General features: G+C 25.1%; 2 protein-coding genes across 2 annotated transcripts in view; one reads left to right on the forward strand and one right to left on the reverse strand.

The window, feature by feature from the left end:
* Positions 1-2207, reverse strand: part of LOC105148661 (neuropeptide CCHamide-1 receptor) — a 42644-nt gene extending 40437 nt beyond the window's left edge. Inside the window, exon 1 of the mRNA XM_087413036.1 lies at positions 1745-2207. The gene's annotated coding sequence lies outside the window, so the exon portion shown is untranslated. The remainder of the gene's footprint in view (positions 1-1744) is intronic.
* Positions 2208-7875: 5668 nt separating this feature from the next.
* Positions 7876-21662, forward strand: part of LOC105148634 (neuropeptide CCHamide-2 receptor) — a 34891-nt gene continuing 21104 nt past the window's right edge. Inside the window, exon 1 of the mRNA XM_011060461.2 lies at positions 7876-10538. The gene's annotated coding sequence lies outside the window, so the exon portion shown is untranslated. The remainder of the gene's footprint in view (positions 10539-21662) is intronic.

Here is a 21662-nt window from a genome sequence, read left to right on the forward strand (position 1 = left end):
TTTGATCTCGGGTGATCGCCACAAGGTTTTTTTATATGGAAACCCCCGTTTTTTATTGCATATTTTTGTAGCTTATCTCAATAATTCTTCAAACTACTATAACAGAGTATTTTTTCATTAAGTATTTTTTGAGTTATAATGCTTGAAGTTATAGTATTGCGGGCATTAGCATTATCTAAAGTGTTCAACTGATGGTTAAAAACCTTTTAAATATTATTCAGAGCCATGATCTTGACATCATCAAGATTGCAAGACCTTTGGATATTTTACTGAAAATGAGAATAAGAAGAATAATGCTCTTCAAAGGCTTTAATCTTGACATATGATGTCAAGATCATAATCTTGAACAACAAATGTAAAAAGTTTCAACTATTAGTCGAACACTTTAGTTTATAATGCTAATACCGGCGGTACTTTAAGGCTCTGCGCACAATAAAAGGAATAAAAAATTAAGAATAAAAATAAACAATTTCAACTTATCAAACCGTGTATTCCGATGAATCCGATTTTTGATAGGTTATAATCGTTTATTCTTTATTTCTAATTCCTTATTCTTTCTATTGTGCGCAGGGCCTAACTGTCCCTGCGCACAATAGCACTCGAAGCCATTCTGTACAACCGAATCTTTGTATTGATACATCAACGTTATTGAAATGACTCTAAATGTAACAGTTGACGTAATATTTTATATATTAATAGAAGTTACTTCCATAAAATGAAAAAAAATCTCTTTTTATTACTGCTATAAAGAGATCTCACTGGAATTAGCTACTAAAAACACATAATAAATCTTTCTTTACTCCCGCGTTTCTTTTGCGACTTTCGAGAGAATATTATAAGAATTTTCTAAATATATGAAACACTAACACAGTGATAGATAAAAAAAAAGCAGTTTGAAATAACAAGACATATGATAGTGGAAAATGAAAAATTATTTCTATAATTAATGGCGTAATAGATCTCACATTAATAAAGATGTGTACACAAGAATAATTTAAATAAATTTCAAAATTTGCTCGAATAAATATATTGTTTTTTTTTCAAATTCATAAGTAAATACAAAAGGAATTGCAGAAAACAAATATTTCATTTAGGATAAACATGAAAATATTATACTGGGCAAGATGACATGGGCATGCCTGACAGATTAAAGTCTTGTGAAATGTAGACTATTTGAAGTGAAGCTAAGTCGACATTTTCATTTACTATCACATTTTAAAACGTAAAAAGACTTTTTTATCTCTAAAATTATTTGCAAACATGAAAAATTAGTAATAATTGTTCAATTCAGATATTTCATACTTTTTATTATCTATTTTATTCTTTGCAAATCGATAATGTGATTTTGTGGATTTCCATCTTCAAAGTATTTCTGTGCCTGGATAAATTCAACCAGTGGTAACATTACTAGCTATCATTAACGGAAGTCAAATTACTGCCTGAGGTTTCTGTGCATAGCATATCAATAATAAAATTAATTAATACTTAATTGAAAATGTAAAAGTAAATAAAACAACGTCTAATAAAACATTTATTGAGAAGGAATCATTTATAATGCTTTAAGAAAATTCAGACTTTCATTTCCGTTAGTTTTTTACCCATATTACTTACTTTCTTTCTCCTTCGAAGGCCGAAAGAAAGTTACTCAATCTTAACTTAATATTTATATATCTTCATTTACTCGTTTCCCGCTCTCGTATATTTCGTTTCAATTTTCGGAAAGTAAAGTCGTAAAAAAACTTACCAGCGTCCTAATTGAATTGTATACGTATTACGTTACGTTCATTTTGTCCCAAGTCTTCTTTGTCATATCACAGACATATTTGCATAGAGAGTATTGTATGTAACACGTCCGTTTTTAAGATATGCTCTCTTTAATCACTATAAACTGCAAACGAAGAAGCACTGTATACAACGTCCGGTTAAGTATTCCGATAAAACTGCGCTCATTATCCCCGGACGCTCTTATCTGAAAGTAAATGTACACGTGGATTCGCTACTGCACATAGCGTCAATAGCGTCATGCTAATCGTTCTACGCCGGAGTATTGCACTTGAAATTAATGTACTACAAATCGAAAAAAATAGTTGAAGTTTGTTGAGATTAAAAAGTAGTACTATATTATATCACCAAAACAGATATGACATAACTCACACAAAGATTTTCTGCGTTAGGTACATACAAAGAAAAAATATGAGTTTATTTGTAATATAGTGTGTAAAATAACTTTATTTGTCGAGTGCTTAAATTCAAATAAAATCTATTTCTATTTTATTATTAAAAAAGTCACTCAAATAGAAGATAGAAAAGGTGTGTGAAAAATTAATTCATAAATAAATATTTTTTTTAAATATTGAAATAATTATTAATACAGCTAATAAGTAACTTTTTAAATCTTTTTTAATTTAAATTGTAAAAGAATAAGATGACATTGTTCTGAAGATAATCTTAATGAGTTTGCTAATACAATTCTCACGTTAATCCTATATTGTTCTGTATATTATGACAATAGAGTGTACATGTGATAAAAAATACGAATGTTTCTTGCCACTTATGTATTGTATATGTTCTATATTGTATATGTTCGTATATAAACATCTTAATAAAACAAGTATCTTGATAAAAAATACATATATATGTTTAATATAAAGAGTTAGTAGTAAAAAAGTAATAAAAAATGAATACTAGAATATTTTACATTTAAAAACCATCATGTACCGTAAGTAGTGCAAGAAACATTTGAATTTATCAGATGATATTTTGTACAAACTCTTCTATAAGCCGGCTGTGTCGCCACTATATCGATCGTTTCCACGCTTACAGCAGGTTATTGCAATGTTTTTTGTCACAGCGGATAACGTAGTTAGACGTTATAGTACTAAAAACAGTTAATAATATCTTCTTAGTTTCTTAATAACATGTTATTAATAGAGATTATGTTATTTTATACATATTGTTTGCATATATATAATTATTCAATTAATAAATATTAATTTTTGCGAATAAATCTTTAAATCTTTAAATCTTTTATTATGTGTATAGATTTCTTAATTATTTTGTTAATAATATAAAGAGAAATGTATATTATATCGAAGCGCAATAATATTATTTATACTTAAATTTATTAATAATTAAATAAAAGTATAAATATTCGTAAAGTTTTCTTTTTAGTCAAAGATATATCCCATAGGTGGCAACATTATCTTTCTAAATTTCTCAAGACTTTTTCCGAGAATGATTGATTCATATAATAAATAATCATTTAGGTTTAACAAATCCTTGCATTCGAATTCGATATATTGTCGATACTTACATTTACAAATATTTTTGTCACTCAAAAACATATATGTATATAAGAATATCAATATTTTTATATACATGTTTTTAAATTATATAATACATCTTCATTGCCATATATAAATTTTATTGCAAATGATATTGAATGATAATTTTTCGAAATTCAGTGATAATATCATGTAAATGCATTCATTTATGTACTCGATAAGCTGTCTATAGGATCTGATCATAAATTTAGCTTAAGAGGATGAAAATGTGTTCTATAACAAAACAAGTTATATCGTTGAATTTATTTCCATAAAATTTTATTTAGTTTTGATATCTTTATAATATTCTATACTTCTGCTAAAACAGTTTCGGAAAAACAATATCTTAATATTATAATTTTAAGAATAACATAATAATGGAAAAAATTCACAAAAATGATTAATCAGGATCAACACAGAATCATATAACTATTTTTATATTTTTGTATATTCAATAAATATCCATCTAACCTATTCACTATTAATATTTTACTCTTTTTATTGAAAGAGAATAAAAATATATTCATGTCAAAATATTTAGAGAATTACAATTTAATTTCCAGTTATTATCCAGTTATTGTAATTTTCTGAGATATTTCATAGATAATTGTACCATAATCGGAAATTAAATTGTAATTTTTTAAATTGTAATGCATTTAAATATTTAAGTTATTGTTATTAAGAAATTGCAGGATGCCAATTGAATGCCAGTTATAAATGCGCAATCCTTTGATTGTATACCGTATAGAATTGCGCGCAGCACGTTGAAACGGCATTCTATTTACATCAACCCTTTACCATTTTCGCAATCCTTCATCCAACTAGTTTCTTGATATGCCCCAAGGATACGTGTTCATTTCATTCTCTTTCATTTTCACCTTGTATTATAACTCTTTGAAACTTCCGAAAACGGGGATAGCAAAATGATTGCATTTTGCGCATTACGGTATATCCCGTGCAATAAATGTGCCTCTACAAGCGAAATTGTAGATAGAGACGAAACTTAGAACGCGCATTTTACATCGTTTTTAAGTAGCCTTACAGAAATTTAATTGGAAGATATTGGAAGATTAGTTACTCATTTTGAATACTGTTGTTCAGTGCTTTTAATACTAAAAATAAAGAATCTATCACTTTCTTTTAATATTAAATTAGCCAGCATTAAATTAGATTTTTGTAAATATCTAAATTGTATTTCTCTCTCTTTATAGTCTTATAATTTCTTTAAAAAACAAGTAGAAAAATTATTTATTATATTATCCGGTATTTTAATACCTAATTTTATAACAATACTTTACTTTTATAATTATTGTGTAAACGTTATTATGTGTTGTAATTATCATTACTTAAAATCATAACGGCGCACTTTTTATTGATAAGCAATTAGGGATTTAGCACGGTCTCTCGTAATTTAACTTTTAATAAAATTCTACGCAAACAAAGTGTGAATGAAGCTACATTAAGTCTTGTTATTTTATATTTAAACTGTAAAGTATCGTGATATTAGAAATGAGTATACAAATTTTTCTGACAATTAAAAGGCAATTTTTTTTAAGCAAGTTTAGAAATCAAGATATTGATTACTGTTGTTTCACAGGTGTATGCATCTGTTCGATTGCATCTATTTGATTCAATATTAAGTTAATATAAATTGTATATCCAACAAATGAAATACTTTGTCGGTAACGAATTTTTTTCAATCAAAATACAGTACATTTATAAATTTGTCTTGTAAATTGTTTGTTATTTTTATTTGGAAAGTTAATAACATCAGCACCATTAAAACTAAAGTGAAACTAAGTAAAAATAAGTGCAATATAAAATTTAAAGTTGATAAGATATAACATGAAAAATTGATATTGCGATTGTAGAGATCTTTGATAACAGCCATTCGACCTCAGTAAAACATATATTCCCTTTGTTTTGTGCTAACCTATGATTGGCAGTAGAACTTGTGATGCTTCGAAAATTTGAAGTTTCAAAGGTTCAAAGTTTCAAAACTTTGATATTTCAATCTTCGAAGCTTCAAAGAATCAAAATTATGTAATTATTAATTTAATATAATCAATACAGAGTAAAAAATGATTCAATTGAACTTAAGTCCATCCAAAAGAACGTTTAATGTATAAAATATTAGTTTGTCAGATTCACGTGACACATTTTGTGCTGATTTTTTTTTTAAATAAATTTTATGAATTGCTATGATACGCCACTAGAGCACAACATATTTGATATTTATGTGAATTGATATTTCAGTAACCCAACTTCCTGTCATTTTAAATTGTAAGCGAAATTAAAATGTGAGTTTTCGTAATTATGTAACAATAAAACGCAAATCACAGCATCGCTGTGTATATTGGACATGTATGATTATACTACATTTAGGTCATAGGATCTCGAGACGTAAAGAAACCGAAGCAAAGAGAATGTTCTTTCAAGAGAGAAAACTGCAATCTTTATTGCTACATCTTTTTTACTTTTACGACGAGGTAACTATGAGATACTTAATTAAATATAGAAATATACACATATAGGTATATACACATTCGTGTAAAAATTAAAAATAAAAGATTTTCATTTTGGTTAGAAAGAATATTAGTAATTATAATTAAACAGATTAATCATCGTATAAAGGATGCAGAGCTGAAAAATGTGAATATAAAAATCAAATATTCAAAGAAAACTATTTGCTATAAAAAAAGTAAATGTAAAGTAAAGACAGAAATATATTAAATTTAATCCCTAATTATTATTAAATTTAATAAATTATTATGAATTTTAAAATATTATCTATTCTATTACATTCTAATATATTACAATGAATTTCATTTAAGAATAGCAAAAGTAAGAATAGCAAAATTTTTTAATTTCTTAAAAAATTAGAAAATATAATTTTTTTATGGAATGTAATTAAAATCATCGAAATTCTGTAGACCAATTATAAAATATAAAACAAGATGCAAGCTGAATATTCAATTTATAAATTGTTCAGTTAAATAAAAAAATATGTTTCTAGTGAATATTTTACCTTATGTTTTCCTATGGAAAGCAGATTTTATAAACAATTGAAGCGATATATTCAGTGCGATTTATGCCGTATAAATCTTTTGTTAAAATAGCTTAAGAAGGAATTCAAAAGAGAAGATACTGAAAATACTAAAAGAAGAGCGAAAATATGCTATGAAAACAAAGTATTTGTTCGACCATATTACTTGAAATTTAATTTGCATGATTTATTCCATATTTCATAATTTTGATAACTCTTTAGCGATGAAATACTGTCTCAAGTTTATAAAACGTTTATAAAGCCAAGTTTATAAAAACAACTAGCGGAAGTAAACAATTTATGAAAGTACTCTCTGAAAGAGTGAAGTATATGTACAGCATACATATAGAATTTAAGAAGAGTTTTTTAATCTGTTTTATTTTTAGCTGACGTATATAGAATTATATATATATATATATATATATAAATAATACACATGTACATCTATATATAAATAAAAGCAATATTACATCAAAAAGATTTTTAGAGAATTTGAATGAAATCATAAAGAAATGATTAAACATCATTTCACGTATATATTGTTTCTTATATATAACAAAATATTACCGTATATATATTATATCTGCTAAGTAAATTTAAGCTTTAAATAGGCTTTGGTAAATATTTCTAAATATTTTCTAGGAAGCTTATTTATATTTATATCTTTGTACAAGAAATGTACAAGAAATATACAATAAAAAAATTATGTATTATTTATATAAATTTTCTTGTGACGTAAAATCTTATGATCTATAAATACCTGTTAGTGAATAATTTATGCAGCGTTATATAGAAGAAGAAGAGCACCGCTGCTATTATATTCTCTTATAATCACAGAAAATTTCGATGATATTAAAATTAAGCATTTGTTATAACCAAAATTTATGAAATGGCTGATCTAATTATAAATTTGTTCGGAATCCAAACGAATTATACGATGTAAACCGAAAATAGTATTTAATTGTTTATTTATTTGTTTAATTAATTTTATAAAGGATATTCGTTCGTTATTAGAATGAGTATAAAGAGCATATATTGTATATGTATAACTCAAAGTATACCTATGGAAAAGTTGTTTAAACTTGTTGCCCTTTGGCTTTTCACACATGATAAATCTGTGAACGGAGGCAGTAAGTTAATGCATATTATTTCAATTCCTCGACGTTTTACTTGCTTTGACTGCGAGGTCTCACAAGTTGGTTAAATAGCACATTATGGTTTGTTTCATATTTAAGTGAACATTGCCTGTTTAAACTAAATAACATCTCTTTAAAAAAATAATATAATTTGCTTCCTATGAAATTTCTTTAATAAAATTTTAATAAAAATTGTATTAAAAAATCTCTCCAAATCGCTTTAAAAATGACATATAGAATTTTTAAATAACTAAATAATTAAATCTAAATAGTAAAATACTTCAGACAAATATTAAAATATCTTCTCAAATAATGTGCATATATGTGCTTCTACAAATGTAAATTTTCTACAAATGTTAAAAAAATTTTATTTATATCCTTTTATTTCCTTGATACTAAATTAAGTGCAAACAACTGTTCTTGTTAATTTTCATAGACAGTATTGTTATTGGAACATTAAGATATAAACTAATTAATATGAATGCATCTTAATTAAGATGAATGTGTCGCTTAGGATTCACTGTTAAAATCCCTTGTTTGTTTTATGCCGCATCTATCCATCCAAACGAGCGTAACGATCCGCAAATAACTCATTAAAGTCCTTATACTTTTTACTCAATCTGTGCTAATACACCTCAGTTATCGCATTGTTTTTCAAACAAGTTATCACATGACGTAAAAAATAATAAAAGTAATCCTATTTTTGTATGAAATAGATACATTTCACAAAATGCAAATGTATGATTAATACAATTGTAATACGATGATCATCAATTTATAATATGATAAAACTCTTCATATGTATGCTAGTTTGAAGCTATTAACTTTCTTTAAAAACGTATGTGAGTAATCGAATTTCGAGTTATGATAAATATATAAGATACATACATAAAAAGCAAATTATATTTAAAATATAATTTCGATACTAAAACACACAGCTAATTTAACAATAAGTAAATTTGTTAAACATTGACCATTTTTTTTCATATGACGAAAGAATCAAAATTACAAGTTTAATTTAAAATTACCTTAATTAAAATCTACATATTCTTTTTAATTATATTTTTAAATTTTCACGGAAAAAGAATATCAAAATTTGTGCCAATTAATTATACGCAAACATTGTTATTGATCAATCTCGCTTATAAAATGTATAAAAAGTCAGAAATATTTTCTTTCTGACGTGAAAAATAAACACAGTCAATGAAAAAAGTCTAACTTGCAAAATGAGACCTACCTACGCATTGTTTTTCTTCACGTCCTGCCGCTTCTATTTTTGTTTGTTTTCAATGTGTAAGTATCAATCACGAGCAATCAAGGAAATTTCAAATTAAATTTGAAAATCAAGATATTTGAAAAACTACGAAAACAGTGAGGTATACGTTTGCAAAGTAGCAGAAGGAGATGACACGTTTTGATATTCTGCACTTGAAGATTAAGACTGAAAAAAAAATTGGCGACGATACTGGGAAAGTGTAAATGCACATGAGAATTCGATGTGTAGCTGGTCCGTTAGCTGTTTCACTTACCATGGGAATTCTAATTAACTTGCAAGTGGATTCGTAAACGGAACGTCAAACGGCCAAGAGCAGTAGTTTAGCGACAGCTGATTGCGTTTCTAGAATATCTTCGCCGACGTCCCTTGACGCAGGGGATACCCAGAGGAAACTGCAATTGCGGAGTCTAATACAAATAATTTATTATCAACAGTAAGGATAATTATTCGACAAAGGCTCAATGAAAAATCGTTGAAATTGAAATTTATTTTCATGTGAACAAAATGTAAATTATATTAATTGATAATGTAGAAATAATATCTTATCAATTTAATCTGAAAAATATGCTATTCAAATTATCTACGTATAAAATTTCGGACAAATTTAGATAAAAATATATAAATACTGAAATACTTTATGGCTATGTCTATGCAAATGCACTCTAATACGATAATCAAAATCGATGTTCGCACATTTGTTGTCAATATAAAACTATAAATTTAATAAAGTTACAAATTTAAATAAATATACAAATTTTATCTAAAAACATGAAGATGTCAGATAACAGATTGCAATTGCAGATTAACAAAATTAAACTGTAATTTCTTTGACATATTATGATATTATAATTTTTTTTCATACATATACTAAATTAATATTTTCAATACAATAATATTTTTACATTAATAACGTATGAGTTACAATCTTTTATTTTCTTTGTAAATAGAAATAAAAAAATGTTATAATTAAGTATAATAATTACGAGTTTTATAAAGCTTATAAATTTTTATGTTATTATGAATATAAAAATTAAACAATAGTTTTTATGATATCTCTCTAAAATTAATAAAACTGATTAGGTATTTTTGGTTTTTCTTTAATTTAATAAAAATATTTTAGAAAAGGATCATTTTTTTCAAATTTAATATATGCGGGTTTTCCTATTAAAAAAAAGAACACTTTAGTGAAGAGTTCGTGATTTATGTAAATGGAATTTATCGTTTTATCTTTGATACGTGACAATTTATAACCAAAATCATGTTAATGCGATACATGTAGTTTCGTAATTGTACTGCTATAGATTTTTCCTGTACATGTTATAGATTTTTCCTGGTAATTATTTCTCTTTTATTATTTTTTCCAGAAAACAGGATTTTGCGCGTCATGAAGACTGATAAAATGAGAAAGACGGAGAATACGATAAAGGGAGAAAGACCAAAGCTTGGTGGCACAGTATTTTGCGACTGCGTCGAACCAACGTAGATCCTCCGTGAACTGCAGATTCCCTTCAGTTTACGCTGCGCATTCGATCTGATAACTCGAATTGATATTCCATTGCTATATTTTACAAATTCACTATATAATTTACTATATCTTTCTCCGTAGTGTGAAACTTTTTTCGTGTATTCTATTAATAGTTATTAGTTTTAATTTAACATATTGATTGAAGAAATATTTTTGTTCTAAGTAGACACAAAATTTCCAATTTCTAGAATCGAAATTAAAGTATTGGTGCGAAATTTCTTCGATTATTCAGGTATATTACTAAACATTACAGGTATATTACTAAACATTACAATTATTTTATTAAAATTTATTTTATTAAATTCATTTTATTAAAATTTAATGCAGTAATTATTCTCTATTTTGTATTCTGTATGTAATTTATAGTGATATAATTTATATAATTTTGCTTTTGTTAAAATATTAAAAAAAAATTGTATTTACAACAGTGCTCTCAATAACAAAAAAAAATAATTAACAAGAAAAATACAATAAATGTTGCAGAAACAGCCGAGAAAACGCAATAATAACCGTTGAAATTTAATTTAGCCTTTTTTCGAGAAAATGCGCCAGTTTTACAAAACAGAAAATTGAAGAAGAAACTTCAAACATATGTAAACATCAAGAATTTACTTTCATTCTTAGTATTTGGGTCATTGATAAGATAACATAAACAAAATAACTACTCCTTAAATGAAATTTGAATTTTATTTAAATTTTAAATGCCTTTTAGAGATGCAAAAGAACTATTTAATATTAACAATAACATGAGTACTGCTCTTGATAATTATTTCCTTCTTACGTCAGAATTATATAATTTTAGTAAATTTATAATCTATTTATGTATGCATGTATGTATTTTGTACGATTTAATATTATGATATTAAATGTATGCAAATGTTACAGTCTTTTTTTAATTTTCTTTTAACATATAAAATAAATATTTTTTCCTGTTTCTTCGATCAAATTATTTAATTGAAGATAATAGCAATTAATAGTTTCGCCCGATTTAAAAAGTTCTTAATGGAGTTAGATATATAAAAGAACCTTCATATCAAAATTAATATCTTTAAAATGACCAATATTATTCTCGCCAAAAACAGTGTAAATTGATTCACATGCTCTAGCAGTGTTTTTTCCTTGCTATAATTCATACCGAATGTAATGAATTTAAAACTTTTTATCACTCATCGTGTTTACTATTATTTTGTAAGATTATGCGCACCATTAAATTATAAAATATGGCATTTCATATAATTCGATATCAGTCTTACAAATATATAAAATAGCGATAAATTATTTGAATTTGAAATTATTCCCAGAACGTTGGAAAAAAAGACTGCAACTTCTGCATACATCAATTACTTTTGCACGTCTTATATTATAATAATTTAAATTTTCTATACATTTATAAGAGACTATATTATATTCTAATATTTAATGCTGCTGCCACTGTCACGTACTGTCCTAATTTGTTCTCTGCAATTAAGTTATAATGAAACATTATTAGTAAGAGAAACATATTATTTGACGTTAAATCTCCAAATACTCGTTGCATAATTTAATGTACTTGTTGTTAAATTCTCTCTAGTTTCTAGTTTCTAATTTCTAACAAACTATTTGTAAATGTTAGATTATTACAATCTAAACAAGTGAAGAAGTGTCACATAACAAGTTAAATAAGTAGTTAAGTATTGATTAACATTTCGAGTTTATCTCAAAGATAGAACAAAGTGTGCGATAGGATTATATGAAAATTTATTACATTTACGGATTAAACGTAGTTATGCTACATAAAAGTTATAATCATATATTTATAATATCCATTTGTGTATTCTTGAACATCGTTTTAATACCGTTTTACTTCTAATTTCATATACCTGTGTGAGATTTTTAAAATAAATATTAAATAGGATTATATATAACTGACATGGTGCATGCGCAATCAAAAAAAGATTATAAAATTTAAGTTCGTGAAAATATTTTTATTTTTTGCGATTCGTACTTATACGCCTAGTATGCTCATCTGGATAAAATATTAATGTAGAATTTAAACTTATTGTTATTTTAAATTATAACATTATGGATAAGATCCTTGTTTTTTTATATTTTATACATTAAATAATATATGTAGTATATAAAGGAATTAAAATAAAAAATGAATTATTTAAATAAGTGTTTTCTTTTAAATTTTTACTCACCAATGATTCTTTCAATTTCAACACTGATCAATTTTATATAATCTCATCTTGAAAAATTCTTCATTTCTTTCGAGTGCAATAATATGGATCAAACTGTGATAAAATCATATTTCAAAGCAGTAACTTTATTAACTTGCTAAAGACATAAGCATGTTAATTCATCTCTAGATCTTCCTTTACGCGTTGCAACATATAGAACGTAGGGAAAGGAACTTGCTATAAATACCTGTTAGGACGATATCAGTAACTAGTTTAATATTAAGCAACTTTGGTGATGCTTTCAAGCCTGATCACTATACGGTGCCTGTCATCAAGCAGAAAGTTCCGATAGACCAGAAACATCGATAGTCAAATGAATAGTTGATATTGCCATTTGATATATGCAATTGAATATGCAATTTTCTTTTGATCGTTGTTATGCAGGAGTTTTGACTGTTCTACTATTCTGTTCTATTACTCTCTTTAGGCTTTGCAACAATGCTTTGCACAATTTTATATATCAATCAGATTTCACAACACATTTTGAGAAGCAAAAAAGGATTTTTTTATAAGAAAGGATTTAATGCTTCTTGTTATCAAAAAAATTGGAATATTGCATACTTTGGATTCCTCAAACGTTTTCGAAAGCGAAATACAAAGAAAATATCATAAATTATATAAAAGTTTTCTAAAAATTTAATATAAATTAATAATTTAATTAATTATGTTAAATAATTATTTATTTACTAATTAATTATTCATTATGTCATTTGAAAACATTTTATAATAATTGTAGTATTAATTATATAAATAAAACTTATTATTTTCATAATTAATATAATACAATAATAAATATTTTTATTATTGTCATAACTTTTTAATTTTTAATATTAAATATTTGTAATAAAAATATTATCTTTGCATTATAATTACGAATTAATCAACATAAATTCAGGCCAATTAAGTGTTTCTTAATACTTTTATGAATTTTTATTCCTGCATCTTCTTATTGCACTGCATATCCACACAGAAAGAATGGTTTTGCTGAAGTACATATCTAAAAATTTAGCTAGCTACAGATCTGAAAATTAGTTTTTTTATTGAATCATCAAAATAATTATGTGTGGAAATCTCAAATATGACGAGCAATACTTTAAAAAGTTTTGACATTTTAACAACCAGTTTAAGTAGCCTACAATAATTATTTTAACGGTCCAACAAAATTATTTTCAAATTTGTAGTTAGCTAAATTTTTAGATACTTCAGCAAAATCATTCTTTCCATGTAAAAATAACTAGTTCCTAGGGAAGCCATATTTAACATTCTTATACATTTGTTTGATAATTCTATGTAAAGTGAATTTGAGAAAAAAGATATAGCAGCAAAACAAAGAAAGTTATAAAATAAAAGAGAATGATTTTATAATAAATGATCTATGCCCATTTCCATTAATGTAGATAAAATTTAATCTCGGTTCAACTTACTCTTAGTCTTTTTCTAGTTTTAAAGATTAGAAAAAAGTAAAAAGTAAATTAAACTGACATTAAAGTTAATCTACGTTGGTGGAAATGGGCATTAGTGCTATATACGAGAATTCAGCAACTCGCGACATACAAACGCGATATGTAAAACAAATTTGTTTTCTTATGCTTTGAGCATCTTGTTCTGTTTTCTTATGCTTTGAGCGGATTAATTAATTATAATTGACATTTATAGTACATACATTAAATGCGATAGAAGCATATTATTAAAATTTACGCAATACTTTGACAGATTCTTAATGTTATTAATATCTGTTGTATTTTAGAGAATTGCTCTGCTCTCAATTTTATAACTATGTTCAAATGCAAATATGTTTACCGATGCTTAAAATAACAAAGTATTATTCATTATCACTTTAAATAAATATAAATAATAATACATTCCAATGATAATATGTAGTTTTAGTTGTATAATAATATTATTTGAATTATGTAGAAGATTGTGATGATATATAAAAGTATTTCTTTAAAAATACACTTTATTTTTATTTACTGATTTAATATTTTTCTAATACTTATAATTTCACTTTGTTTTTATTAAAATTTTATTCATTAAATATTTTATTAAATATTAATTAAAGTTTTAATATTGCTTAATAGAAATAATTAAACATTTTTTGTTATAACATATAATCAATTATTTAAACTAATGTTAGCAAAAAAATGAAAGAATTCAATCATAAAATTAAGAATAATGGAATCATTTAATTGCTAATTAATTGTATGATATAAATTTACAAAGTTAATATTTATGGAATTAGAAATTAAAAATTACGTATGTATATCATAAATCTACTACGTATGTATATCATAAAAACACTCTTTTATCATTTAGTACTATTTAACTGTAAACCTATTTTAAAAAAGCAAAATGTTTTGGCCCGTTTTGCGCATTTATATGCGTATGTACGAAGGGGAAGAAAATATATTAGATGGCATATGGAAATTTCGGAATCAAGGTTGCGTGGTTTTGAATTGTTCGTAGTTGAATGTTTGATCCGACTTTGTATTATGAAAATTCCGTAGAATTTCTACTTTAGTATCATTAGTTTCTACGAAATTTTGAATGTAGAGAAATTATAATATTTCATATGTAATTTCTTTAGAATAGAATGTCACTTCCTGACATATAAGATAATTCTTGATAATAGAAATCAACTTATGTGATATACACATAAATAGCATACGTGTATGTATATACATATGTTACTTTAATGTATCATGCTATCTCCTGATGCTATTTTAGCATCTCTCCTATCTGATATCTCCTGTATGCTATTTTAATGTATCATGCTACTCTGGATGTTTTATTTGTAGTTCTCATTGGAGATTCGCTCTTCATTCGAGAATGTTTTCTTAATAAAATAAAAAATAGAGTTTTCTTATTATCCTGACGCCATAGTGTTTTATAGGTAATCTTTATTGTAATATCTCATTTTTACACTTTATGTAATACGTTATATATATATATATATATTATTTTTGTCATTTGCACAATTTTTCTTTTTGTTATAAACATGTTCATACGGATTAATTAATTATAAATGACAAAAGAATTTTAAAAATGCCATAGCAAAACTCGATAAATTGTTGTTAAAATGAAGTTAACAGTATTATCGGATGTATACATTTCACTTTAAATGAAAATTTGTGAAAACGCATTTAGCTGTTTCTTTTTATAAATATTATTCATTTTTAAACGCATTTACGATTTAACAGATGTACACATATATAACATAATAATTTAAAATGCATACTTGCATAAACTACGCTATAAATTGATAAAAAAAATTGTCTCATCGTGGCATATGGTTCATAATTATTACAAATGTATTACAAATCTCTTTTACTAAAGCATGAATATATGCAAATTGAATAATCTGGAAAATTCTCCATTATTTCGAAATTATCAACTGATGACTAACGAATAATGAAAAATACGATTTAATAATTGTATCAACTTTATACATCAAATGTTTTTATCTGAAGATATAATATGAGATTATAAAAAGGCAAATTATTAATTAAATGTGAATAAAATTTATTAAATATTCATTATTCTCAATAATTTAATAAAATTATATTATGAATATAAAAATAATTTATATTGTATTTATCAACAATATGTTTACAAATATGTTGTACACAAGTATAATATATAAAAAATTATTTATAAGCCTCCTCTAATATTGCGTCCTCTAGAAAATAACCGCAATAAAAAGAAAAGTTATATGGTCTTTTATATCATTGCTGTAGCAGTTCTCCTGACTGAGCGATCTTATATGTGCCTACGCAATCTTCGTATGCACAATCAATATATAGCGTAAGAAAGCTGTTCTTTTATTTCTATTACGGTTTTTTTTAAATATAGAAATCCTATTTGTATTATTTTGTTAATATTTTCTAAATCTATTTTATTTCTTATGGATACTTCATACATGTGATATCACGTTGTGAATATTTCTAATATCATATAGAACATTTTATATATAAATTTAATACAAAAAAAACTCTATCCAAGATGTATGTATGTATTCTATATTTTTCATCGAAAAGTTCAAAAAGTTTGTTACAACAAATATAGCAACATATGGCAATCGGTTCAAGTATATTGCGTACATTCACCATTGCGTAAATTCGCAACAAATTCTGCAAATACTGAATGACCTTTACTTTACTGTTATTAGAAGCGGCAATGCAGCATTGATAAACGATATGAAATAATACCTCGTTTCTACGTTGATTAGTCTGCATTTTAACAGAAATTACTGTACGATGTACTTTGATCGAAATTATCGAGACGCAACATCACCTCTGATTTGACTTCATTTTATATCGCAGCAAACTGAATGAAGAGATTTGAAAATCTCGCGTCTTTATTTGTATTTTTCTCATATAGTATTTTATATATAATATTTATACAAAGAAGATAAAAATATATTAAGTACATATAAATATTAATGTACAGATTAAAACATTGGAAGCTATAACTCCGAGTTTTTGTTTAATAAACATTCATCTCAAAGTAGTCACAGAATCCATATAAGAGACTGAAATTCGATAAACAGAGGGTGTATGTATAAACTGGGATATGTATTTTCATTTACTGAAATACCATTTTGCTATTTTAAAAAAAAAAAGAAGATTCGTTTCGTCATTATATTATATTAAAAAATTCCAGTTTATATTTCTTTATTTAAAATTTATGTAGATATATAATTATATTTTACCGATAGTTTTTTCGACAAATAATTGAATATACTTGATGATTTTTTGTGCTTATTCTTCACATTGTTATGTGATAAATTTTCATTATCTGTTGAAATCCTCAGGGTTTTCGTACTGTTGAAAGACAATACGTTCGCTGTCAATAACGTTTATGCTTGTTAGCCATTGAGCTTGGTTTGAAATTGGTTCTTCATTGATTCTATCTTGAGAGATACAAACATCTGTAATTCTAACAAGAAGGTGGCTTAATAACGTTGCGCACAAATTAGGACAATAGCATTAAATCGCAATGTTCTGCAAAGCTTCAACAAAGCGATCTGGAGTGATTTTCATTGATGGAAATATTTAACTTATTGTTTGATTATAAATAAATATATAAACAGATTTAGATTGGTCATATCGCTTTCGATTCATTTATACAATTTGAGTCACAAATACAGAGATATATAGAGATTATATTGCAAATAAATAAAATTACAATTAAAAGATTGACAATCACATAATTATAAAATTGATGATTATATAATTATGAAAATGTCGAAAATGCAAATTAAGAGACAAATAAACAAACGTATTTATTACAAACATATTTATTAAATATTAATTAGTAATATTTATGTTAGTATTTATATTACTATAATTTTATTTTAAATTTTGTATTTCTTTCTGTAACGCAAAACATTTATTTATATTGCATTATTTGTTAAATTAATTGCAATTGTTAATTGTAATTTCAACGTAATTGTTAACTGTAATTTGAACGTAATTTTTTGTAATAATTATATTACACACACATTACATTAATTTAGTAAGAAACTTTTATGTTTTCTTTATTTCCTAATGGACAGATACTTTTGGTTCTTCTTAAGGATGTAATTTGAGAAATCTTACATCGATTTCTTTGTATCAATACTTTACAAATTATATCAATTAATTAAAAATATGACAGAAGTTATAAGTTGCTACAATATTAAATCAAAGACGTTGAAATCGAATAGCAAGTAATTTTTATCTTAAATTTTATTTTATCAAGATAATGTTTTAAAACGTATACATACTTTTTTATTTATTAAGTTTTTTTAAGAAACTTTAAATATTTGTTTGCAGTTCACATTAATAAAATTTGATTCTTGACATAGTTTTGCTAGACAAGATATTTATACTAATGAATAACAAAAGAATCTTTCCAAATCTTTCAATATTATTTTTATGTAGCTGATGAAAGAGAAAAAGATTTATTAATCATGATCATATTATCTCGAATGATTTGCTATACAAAATAGACTTGATAATCAAATCAGATTAGTTGTCTCATACTTAGTTTGGCATCTAAAATGTTAAACTAAAAATATTAAATAGAAAAATGTCATCTGTTTGAACTGAATCACAATTTTAAAAATAATATTAAGCGCACACACACAGATACACACACACCACATACACACACACACACACACACACACACAGAGCTCCTACATTAATATGTGTATGTATATAGACACCTTGCTAATATTACGCGTGAGAGATTACAAGATTACTTTTAACTAATTAATAAATCAAATTTAATTATCCAATTTTATTTTTTAATGATTGGCGGTTTTTGGAAAACACAAACAAGAAAAGCTTTGAAAAAATATCACGTCTAACCAAAGCTGGAAGTGGTAACATTATAACTTTAAATTCTCTATGGTCTTTAAACTATGACATTGTGTAGCGATAAAGTACAGCGCCGCATCGCTATGTCTTTGATGTATAATAAACAAGTGTTAATATTTTTGTTTTATCGAAGATTGAGAAAAATTTAAATATTTTAAATTAATGCAACACATGCTAAATTAATTAATAATTAGTATCAATATAATATTTTTTTGTAAAAAAAGTTATTGAATTTTATTTTTTATCATAATCTTTATATTTTCTTTAATCTTAATATTTTTTATCATCGTTTGACGATTTCATTGATTAAAAAGCATCTACCTTAAATATTTATCAAATATAAAAAATAATTCTGCTTTATTTCTATAACAGCGATAAATTTTAATAGTACTACTACTAATAGTACTATAAATCACTTTTTTGTCTAACAAAAATTTTGAAAATTATGTGTTAAATGACATTGCAATATGAGTGTTTAGACATTTTTTTTTCTCTGAAAATTATATAATAATTAATCATTTTCATAAAAATGAATTATAGTTGTAAATATTCTGTAAAAAGTTTTCATATTATCTTATAAAGTTGTTAATATAAACATTAATCTGCACTTAACGGTTACAATAATGCATAAAAGAAAGTACGCGAAATAGTTCATTTTATTTTAGCAAAAGTTAAGTGATTTAACTTCATTTACGCAGTGAAAAGAAAGTTCAACCAAAGTATGGAACGAAGAAAACTAGGCTAATTTTGGCAAATACGCCGCGCTAAGATTTACGCTGCAAAAATCAGAAAAAATAGAAGGAATGGGGATAATTTTCTCGCAATTATTCTATTACATGTCTTTATGTTATATTAGTATTGTATTATGATTTCAGTTTCTTACTGTTAATATTAATGAAATTATTGTGAATTAAATCGATTTGTCACTGTAATAAGTAACGCTATCATAAATTATAATCTACATAAAATAATTACTGTAGGGCGTGTAAAAGACTTAGTAACTATTTTGTGATATATACGTGTAGTGGAACAGTAAAGCATGTTGTATAGCAAAATACAAGTGTTTTGTTTTTGTATTCTTTGTTTAGTTTGCTATCTTATAGCCTACCTGTTTAAGATATATGGCATTTTTAGCGGGCGGCATTTATGCCCAAAGCATACAAAGTGCATAGATTAAATTCAGTGCACTAAATGCAATAAACGCATTATATATATAAAATATATACCTCATGGCATAACACTTAATAATTCATTTGGAAAGATTGTAATTATTATTTATTACTTCATATACATATTTATCATTCTTATTTCTTAATAAAACTTTATAAACGCATTATAAGTTATTATGTCATTTTATCTTTGTCTTATTTATATGTATTATTTGTAAATTTTTTATAAGCCGTACTAACCCCTCTTGCCCCTATGAGTAGCCGTATATCCCACTCCTATGGGATATACGATAAAAATGCAAGGGTTTAATGAAGTTCATTTTTTAATACGAAATATAAATATTTCAGATTTCTAATATTTTTTTCATAATAATAGACAGTACAAAGTTTTTACTAATATAGTTCGTTTACTTTAAACATAGTAAATAATACTTAATAAATTAAGTTTTTGACAAGTGCGACATATATACCAGAATTACCCTAAGAAAACTTCATATATTCATAAAAAGCTAATTGTTAGTTTGAATAAAATACTCCGTTATTCTCATAGATTGATTCGTAATTGGTGAATAATGTAACTTATTATTTAGATCGTAATCTTATATATGATAATGACTTTAATTAACGGAAACTTGAATACATATCATAAAAGTCATACTTATGGAGTAAAATTGGTGAATGATGCACGAATAAAATAAAGTTTCATAAATAAAATTTAAAAGATATATTAAACTAAATTTACGTCGATGGTTAAAAATATATTTTTGGCTTTTACTCTTTGAATAATGATTCTCCTGTTAATAAAAGTTTTACGCGAATTGTCACAGTTCAGTATAGAATAAACAAACTCTACTCTCTCAATAAATCATTCATTTGGAAGTTTTCCCTTTCTAGACACATACTGCGATTAAATTTTGTATCCCTGAATTTAAATTGTAGGTTAATGAATGTATGAATATGCTAACTCTCTCTGAATCAATAAAATATTCGGCGGCAATGTGGCGGTGTAGGGTAGCATAAGAACAAAGATAATTGCTTCAAATGTTTACTTCAATATCCCGTCAATATCAATAAAAATGATTCTTTATGTCGTAATATTTTTTACTCCCGGCCAAGGTATTATTTTTCGCAATTTTATTTACATATTTTCAATACATTAAAGTTCTTTAAATAAATATCAAAATGATTAAAATAATTAAAAGTTATAAGATAATTTATAGATTAATTTAATTCATAACACGGCATAAAAAACACAATAACTAAGAAATAATATCTATATCGAAGCTAGATGTTGATCATTTTATGTGATTTCGTGTAAATTTATGTATCACATTTGTAGTTTATCGAAATGCGAGCCGAATTGATTTTTCGAACTTAGAAATGCAACTGAACTAATATATAATAATGTCACAAATTAAATTGCTCATTAATTTAATTTATAATATTACTATACTAGTTCAGTAAATTTATATTATTAATATAAATCTAAATAATATGTTAAAACAAAATTAATCCCGATTTCAACAAGATCAACATAGCTATTGAATATAATCTGTCAACATGCAAAGTTATGTAGGTGGGAAGTGTTTTGTTATGACGATAA

The sequence above is a fragment of the Acromyrmex echinatior genome, chromosome 14 (assembly GCF_024713525.1).
Source record: "Acromyrmex echinatior isolate Ae372 chromosome 14, ASM2471352v2, whole genome shotgun sequence".
Classification (NCBI taxonomy): Eukaryota; Metazoa; Arthropoda; class Insecta; order Hymenoptera; family Formicidae; genus Acromyrmex; species Acromyrmex echinatior.